Source organism: Micromys minutus, assembly GCF_963924665.1.
Source record: "Micromys minutus genome assembly, chromosome: 31".
Taxonomy (NCBI): domain Eukaryota; kingdom Metazoa; phylum Chordata; class Mammalia; order Rodentia; family Muridae; genus Micromys; species Micromys minutus.
Genome location: NC_137966.1, coordinates 27,277,971 through 27,286,364, shown reverse-complemented (window position 1 = coordinate 27,286,364; position 8,394 = coordinate 27,277,971). Strand labels below are relative to the sequence as shown.

The following is an 8,394-nucleotide window of genomic DNA, read 5'->3' as shown; positions in this document are numbered from 1 at the left end:
GGTTGCAATAGGGAGGGGTGAGCAGAGTGGTATATAAAACCTTAACTGGAGCCAGATATCATATTCAGACCTGAAGCCTTGATAGCTGCCTAATTTGGTTTGGACTCGGAGACTTATTTCCAGGGATCATAACTGGTAAGTAATTGGTTTTCTTTGGGTCATGTAGTTTGATGTAGAGAACTTTAGATTCCAGAATAGGACTGAAATTGCAATTTTTCTCTCTTTAGAAGAACACATTGAAAACCTTGGATATAATTCCAAATGAAAATTTAACTTCATATCAAAAAATTAGTATTATAGTGTTAATTTTTGGTTGATTTTTGAAAACGAAGCATTACTATGTTGTCCAAACTCTCCTAGAAATGGCTATGTGGCTTTGGGTAGGCTGGAAATCAAGATCCTCTTAACTCAGTCCCTCCACAGTGTTAAGATTACTAGAATGTTCTCTCATATTTCTATTTACCCAAATTCTTGCTTGCATTCATATTTCTGAGATTCTGGCTTACACTGTAGACCTGTTGACCATGTATCTTTGATCTTTAATTCTCAATAGCTAAAATTATACTTGTGAATTACTCAAATGTCTTACCTTAGGCTTTGCTTTGCGTACTTTTCCAGTAGCATTGTTTTTTGGATATGGTCTGCTTTCGTGACCAGGAAACTCTGAAAATTGTACCAACCCACCGTTGTTGTCTTAGCTAGTAGGAATTTAATATTGATCAGCAAGACAAGGTTTTTTCTTTGTTTTATTGTTTGCTTGTTTGGTTGGTTTTTATTTGCTTGTTTTTTTGTTTGTTTGTTTTTATTGATGTCTTATCCATTTACATTGCAAATATTTTCCTCATTCTAGAACTTCCCTAGGCAAGCTACGCACTCATCTTCCCTCCCCTTTGCCTTTAAAGGGGTACTCTTGGTGTCACCCACCCACTCCTCCCTCAACCCTCTAGCATCTTCCTTTTCTGCATCAACAAGGCTCCAGAAGACCAAGCACTGCCCCTTCCACTGACGCCAGATAAGGCAATGCTCAGCTACACATATTTCAGGAGCCATAGACCGATTTATGTACACTGTTTGGTTGGTGGTTTAATCGCTTGGAGCTCTGAGGGATCCAGTTGGTATTGTTTTCCTTCCTATGGGATTGTAATCTCCCTCAGCTCCTTCTGTCCTTCCCTATCTCTTCTATTGCAGTCTCCAACCTTAGTCCACCTGTGAGTGTCTGTAATTGTCTAAGACAGATTTTGGCCGAGCCTTTTAGAGGACAGCCATACTAGGCTCCTATATGTAAGTACATCTTGGCATCAGCGATAGTGGTGGGGTTTGATGTCTGCTGATGGGATGGAACCCAAGGTAGGTGGTCTCTGGATGGCTTCAATTTTTGTCCCTATTTTTCCTTCATACAGGAATAATATTAGGTTAAAATTCTGAGATTGTTGAGTGACTCCTTCTTTAAACTGGGAAGCATGCCCAATGGTCATGGTCCCTTCAAGCTCTAGCACCTCTCTATTGCATATTTTAGCTAGTGTCATCCTCACTGGGTCCTGGGAAATGGCTCCCATTTTGTGTCTTTTTTTCATTCTTTCTTTTTCTTTTAACAGAAGGGACACACATAAAGTATTTTGACCAGAAAATTATATAATCATTTGAGTGAAAGAAAGGCTCTCATGATTCCATTGAGGGAGTCTGTCTTTCAACCATCAGTTTAGGATGAAGAAGTAAATTTATGTTTCTACCCTTGCTAGAGCAGTAAGTGAGAAGCTTAGTGGTTGATATGGTGGTGAGGAAGTTTTATAAACTTTGACTTGAAAGCATAATTTTTACTGATTGTTTCCTAGGAGCCTTCTGACTGGAGACTTTAGAGGATGAGTGTTCAGAACCCAACTGCACTGCAGAAGCTGATAATTCAGACTCTGTTGAGAGATGAGGCTTTTCTCATGTCTTCTCTGCAGGAACTGCCCACTGGTCTCTTCCCAGCACTGTTGAAGAAGGCCAGCACTGGCAGATACAAAAAGCTTGTGAAGGTAATTCTGGCCTCCTGGTCATTTTCCTGTCTGCCTATGGGCACATTGATGAAGACAACTAACCTGGAAACTTTGCAGGTTGTGTTAGATGAAGTAGAGATGTTACTAACAAGAGATTTTTCTCCAGGTATGCAATAACCAAGGACTATAGAAGGGAGCATGTGGAGTACACAGCAGAGAATTTCAGGGAGGTTGGCTTGGTTTTAATTGGATCAGATGCTTTCGATAGCATCATCATGCATGAATTCTTAAAATCCACCATTTACTTGTACTGAGAACAGTTGGATATGGATTAGAGTTGAATGTGTAATAAAGATGTAGTCTCACAGTAGAACAAGCCTATACCTGGCATTGCCACAACCACTAATAATGTGATTAAGAAGAAATAAAGTTTATCTTAGTGTAAGAAAAGTAATCAAGTGTACAGAAGCCTGGTAAAGATTCTGCAGCATGCATGAATCCACACTGAATATCAGGTGCTTAAAAGACATACACCTTAAGATGGGGAGAGCTGAGTTTAGATATATGTAGTAAAAACAGATTCAGGTTCTGATGAAATTTATGTTTTACCCACAGGAGGATAAAACTTCAGATTCTCAACCTTAGAAATGTGCACCATGCTTTCTGGAGCATATGAATTGGTGCAGAGAACAGTAGCAGTTCATCAGAGACCTTGGATGAAAAGCAAGTAGGGAAGACCCTTCCCAGATATGCACTGAGGCAGTGTCTGAAGGTCATAGTTGACCTGTGCATCACGTCCTGCCTCGAAGATGCACATGCATGCTTCTCGAAGAGTTCCCAGCAGAGAATGGGCTCCCTCCATTTCTTCTGTACAAAAATGAAGGTCTGGGCTCTGCCCGTCCAAGTTATGAGAAAGATCTTGAATGTTTTTTGTCCAGAGAACATTACAGAATTAGAACTGAATACAAAGTGGAAACAGCTACAAGTAGCACATTTTTCTCCCTACTTCAGACAGATGAGAAATCTTCACAAATTCTTCCTGACTTCCTCCATAAGATCAGCTTTGCTATTACCAATAGAACAAGAGTCAGAGAAGTTAAATGTGTCAACAAGTTTGTTTCTCAGTTCTCCCAATACAACTGTCTCCAGCATCTCTACATGTTCTGTGTCCATTTTCTCAGAGACCAGATGAATCAAGTCCTAGGGTAAGCCAGAATGGAGAGGTGGGTTAGCTACCAAAGCAAATCTGTCTCTTTTATGTTAAGGATTTGTGGAGTATTACACCATTTATTAGGATCAAACATTTAGAAATTCATAAGAATCTGGAATTTATGTCTTCTTTCCATATATGCTGAGTTTTACATGGTAAATTTTACAAGTAAAATCAGTGTCTCAAATGAGCACACTTAAGTTTGAGCAGTGATTTTGGGTAAAGAATATGTCAGATCTATAAGAATAGGTTGCAACCCTTCCTGCAATCATGCACACCTAACCAAATAAAAAGGGAAATGGAAGGGGGTGTGCATTGAGGAGTTGGGTGACTCACTGCTCAGATTTGTGAAAATAGCATTCTTTATTCTCCCAATTCTCGTGGATGAAATGCTTTGAGCTCAATTTGCACTGAATGCATGGGACTGAGGTTACAGCTTGGGCTGTAAATGAGATCAATCTTGACAGCAGAGAAAAATATACAATTCAGATTCAGTAAGCCAACAGCAAATATCACAATTCTGTCAGGGATTTCTTGAAATAAAAGTTGTTTTGTGTGTTTTCTGGACTTATGAACTGAACTCTTTTTCAGCTTGAGAGTGAGGCCAGTTATATGAACTGTGGGGTCAGTATGACTGAGCAGTTTTCAACAGGAAGCATCACTGATGATATCTTTGATCAATTAGTCATAATGACATTGTGGTACCTGATTTGTTCTACCAATGTGAACATCCAAGCCAAACCTCTACAATAACATTAACCAGAATTAACCCCCTGTTCTATCTCTAGGTGCTTAATGATGCCCTTGGAGATCCTTTCCATCACTTACTGCGTAATTTCACAGAGATCTTTGTGTCATGCCTCCATGAGAATACTAACAGGCACCACTATACCCAGTCTTTATGTCATATGTCCTATGATCTCCCAAACTTTAAGGAGTATGCATAATTCATATAAAGATGTACAAGAATATGTTGGTCCCTCTACTACATAAAGCATTTACTTTACAAAAAATTGTATTTTAAGTCTTCAGTTTAAAAAAATAGAAAAAAAGAGAAAAAATTACCCTCAGCCTAGTCATTATACCCTCTGTATATAGTAAATTATCAGTAAAATAATTTAACTTTTAATGGTTTCTGTATTTATTGAGTTATCACTGAATTTATTAAATACATAAAACATGGGTTCTTTGTTTAAATATCATTTTTATTGTCTGAATTGAATAACATATCTCAATTTAAGGACTGCAACAAGTGCTATCTGGAGAGAAATCAGAACAAAGACAGTGATGCCAGAAATGTCATCTACAATCTTGTGAAGGTTGTTAAAATTATTGTGCAATGTGGGACGCTTATGGACATCTAGGCTGACCTAAAGTACAGTGGAAGACAAAAACAAACAAACAAAACAAACCATTCCCAGACTTTTTCTTTCTGTCTTTCTCCACAACCTGTACCCCTGTCTGTATGTCCAGTTCCCTGACCTTGTCCGCTGGGACCAGTGGACTCACCTGAGAGTCGCCTACAATAAACATGCTTTCATTTTTTATAGATTAGTGATTTAATATATGTGAGTACAATGTTTCTGGCTTCAGATACACCATAAAAGGGCATCAGATCTCATTGCAGATGGTTGTGAGTCACCGTGGGTTGCTGGGAATTGAACTGAGGAGCTCTGGAAGAGCAGTCAGTGCTCTTAACCAGTGAGCCATCTCCCCAACCCAATGCTTTCATATCCTTATATCAAACAACCCATAGATTGGGAGACATTGCTCACAGGTTAAGAGAACGTACTGCTTTTACAGAGGACCAAAGTTTGATTTCAGAGCTACAGGCCCTTTTTCCTAGATTGTGTGTATCCTGGCTTTCACATGAACAAATCCAGACAGTACACCTGCTGATATCCATCTAGCTGAAGAAGACTTTAAATAAAACTGACTCAGTTTCACAAAGTAATAAAATATGTCCCAATTAATTAAAATGGGGATGTTGCTTTTTCTCCTCTACAACTCCTGCACCATAGCTTTCATGAATAACATGGTAACCATCCAGACCAGAAAGTTCATGATGAACCATCTGCTTCAGAGGAAACAGATGATCATTGATGTCCTTCATTCTGAAAAGGCAACAGTACCGAAGACAGAAATTCAGGAAAAGCTGGCCAAAATGTACAAAACCACACCACTTCAGTGGTGGCAAGACTTTGGCATGATCTATGATTCTTTAGATTATGCAAAGAAGAATGAACCTCAGACTTGCAAGACATAGGAATAAATAGGCTTCCTATAAAGAGGGGAAAGAATGCAAGAACAGAATGAAGAAGGTCAGGGGGACCTTTGCAAAGGCCAATGTTACTGCTGGTAAAAAACAAAACAAAAAAAATTAGATCTGCGGTGACTTGATGTTTTGGTGTGATATGCAGGATTCTGAGAAAACGACTGATCTAAAAAGCTTCTTAAAATAAATTAATAAAATGGGGATATTGATCAGTAGCACTTGTGTGTCTCTGTGAAGAGAGCATGTGGAGTTTCAGATGTATCTATTGAGCTCAGTTGGTGAGCAATAGCCTAGTTTGCTCTGAGATGCAGAGTTTGAGCTCCTGCACCCTGGGCGAGAGGAAATTAGAAGTTTGTCAATGTACAACATTTATTTCTGAATTCATTTAATGTATATTCCTGTTAAAATTTTATGTATGCTTGCATGAGTGGATAAAAATGTCAGAACCCTGTATAGATGGTTGTGAGATGCCAGGTACTTGCCTAAAATTGAACTCAGGTTGTCTGAGAAAGCAGCCAGGACTCTTAATCACCAAGCCATCATCCCTCCAAGTTCATATTTGACAATGCAATAAGCACTTGTGGATACAGAATCACAAGTAATTGGATGTCTTTTTTGCATAAAAACTTACCAGTGTGGCATGACTTTAATTCATCACATTTCAAATGTTTTGTTTATATGTATGTGTTGATGGTTTGCTTGCTCCTTTCTTTCTTACTTTCTTTCTTTCTCTCTCTTTCTTTCTTTCTCTCTCTTTCTTTCTTTCTTTCTTTTAGATAGTCACTAAATAGATCTACTAAAGCAATTCAAATGTCCTGACATTCCAAGTAAGGCCTGGATATACTTCATAAAGTGCTTACCTATCTGTGAACACCATTAAACAGGGTATGTAAATATGCAACAGTTATCTCAGCACACTACAGGTTGAGACTTAAGAGCAGAAATTTAATATCATTCTATTTACTTGGGATATTGAATATGAAAATTTAAGAAACTTCCTCTTGACATGGACCTGGAATCCCTCTGCACTTTCCTTCTGGTCTCTCTGGATTTCATCTAATCCCTGCTCAGGAATGGAATAAAAGCTGTGAAAAATAAGTAAAAAAATTAAAATAATAAAAAACCTGAATGGTTTTAGAATATAAAATTTTGGTGTATATTGATATGAGAAGAGAAGAAGAAAATGAGCAGAGAAAGGGAGATAAAAAGCTAAAATAAATATACCTTTACCTATTTATGTAGGAAAATATCTGAGGGAAACTACATTGGATGTATAATTTACACTTGCTAATTATGTTATAAGTACATACTAACTGTAGCCACCGAGCTTCACAACAATCCTCACAACTTTATCTTACAGAAAAAAATTTATATCTAATGATTTTTTGTAATTATAAGTGGTCCATGAAAACATATGTTGCTAACATGTTTCAAAAAGCACTTGTTTCTATTCAATGTGCAGTGTACAAAGTTTAAATGTTAAACATATCTGTCTCCCTATCTATCATTTATTTTTATTTTCATTAATTCATTTATTTATTCACTTTACCACCTGATCACATTCTGCCTTTCCTTTCCTTGCAGTCCTCCCCTTAGATACTTCCCCCTCATTTTCTGCTCTCATTCTCCCCAGAGAAGGAGAAGCATCCATTTCCCCACTGCCCCGAGTTACCAAACCACCCTGTCACACCATGTTGCATCAGGACTAAATGGGATCCTCTCCCACTGAGGCCAGACAAGGCAGCCTAGATACGGGGAAAGAGTCCAAAGGAATAAAATAAAGTTTAATAAGAGACAACTTATTTTTAGGAGACCCACAGTAAGACCAAGTTTCACTTCTGCTGCATATATATATAGGAGGCCTACCTAGGTCTAGACCATGCATGTTCTTTGGTTGGTGGTTGAGTCTTTGTGACTTAGTTCTGTAGGTCTCCTTCTGGTGTACTTGACCCCATGTGGCTCCTTCTATTCTTTCTCTGATGATTACACAACACTTCCTGAATTCTGCCTAGTGTTTTGCTATAGGTATCCATCTGTTGCCATCATGTATTGGATGCAACCTCTCACATAACAGTTATGCTAGACTCATGTCCTTAAGCATAACTCAGTATCATCAACAGTGTCAGAGTTTGCCTCTCTTCCATTGGGTAGGTCTCAAGTCTTTCAGTCACTGGTTGGCTATTCCTTTGATCTCTGCTCCATCTTTGTCCCAGCATATCTTGTAGGCAGGGAACATTTTGGATGGAAGTTTTTATGGGTGGGTTGGCAAGCACCTCCCTCCACGGAAATCCTGCCTGGCTATAGGAAGTAGCGACTTCCTCTTCTTATCCCCATCTGCTGGGATCTCAGCCAAGGTCTCTCCATATTATCCCAGGATCCAGTACCATCCCAGGTCTCCGGATTGTCCCTGAAATGCCCCACATGGATTATTTTCCCCTTTCTAGGCCTCTCATTCCCACCATGCCTGATCCCCAAAACTGTTCCTGTCCAGACACACTCTCCCATATAGTTTCCTATAATGAACCCCTACTGATATACATTTTATTTCCCCTTCTGAGTGATGTTTAATCATATTCCTTAGCTTCTTTAGATATTTGGATTGTAGCATGCTTATTCTGTGTTCTATGGGTAATAATCACTTTGTTTTTTTTGTAAATATATGTATGTTTTTTTGTTTTCTTCATTTCTTGGACTTCATACAGTCTGTGAGTTGTTTCTGGGGGAGTGCAAGCCTCTGGGGTTAGCATCCCACTATCAGTGACTGCATACTATGTCTGTTCTTTTGTGACTGGGTTATCTCACTCAGGATGATATTCTCTAGATGCAGCCATTTTCTTAAGAATTTGGTTAAGTCATTGTTTCTGGTGGCTGAGTAGTATTCCATTGTGTATATGTACCACAATTTTTGTATCCATTCATCTTCTGAAGGA

General features: G+C 38.6%; 2 pseudogenes across 2 annotated transcripts; both read left to right on the top strand.

Annotated features, from left to right (window-relative positions):
• The first annotated feature begins 1,859 nt into the window (after nt 1-1,859).
• Nucleotides 1,860-4,553, top strand: LOC308440468 (PRAME family member 12-like; annotated as a pseudogene). The gene is made up of 4 exons: nt 1,860-2,145; nt 2,666-3,184; nt 3,978-4,020; nt 4,431-4,553. The product of its transcript is annotated as a PRAME family member 12-like (transcript).
• Nucleotides 4,554-5,215: 662 nt separating this feature from the next.
• Nucleotides 5,216-5,573, top strand: LOC308440467 (small ribosomal subunit protein eS24-like; annotated as a pseudogene). The gene has a single exon. The product of its transcript is annotated as a small ribosomal subunit protein eS24-like (transcript).
• Nucleotides 5,574-8,394: the final 2,821 nt, after the last annotated feature.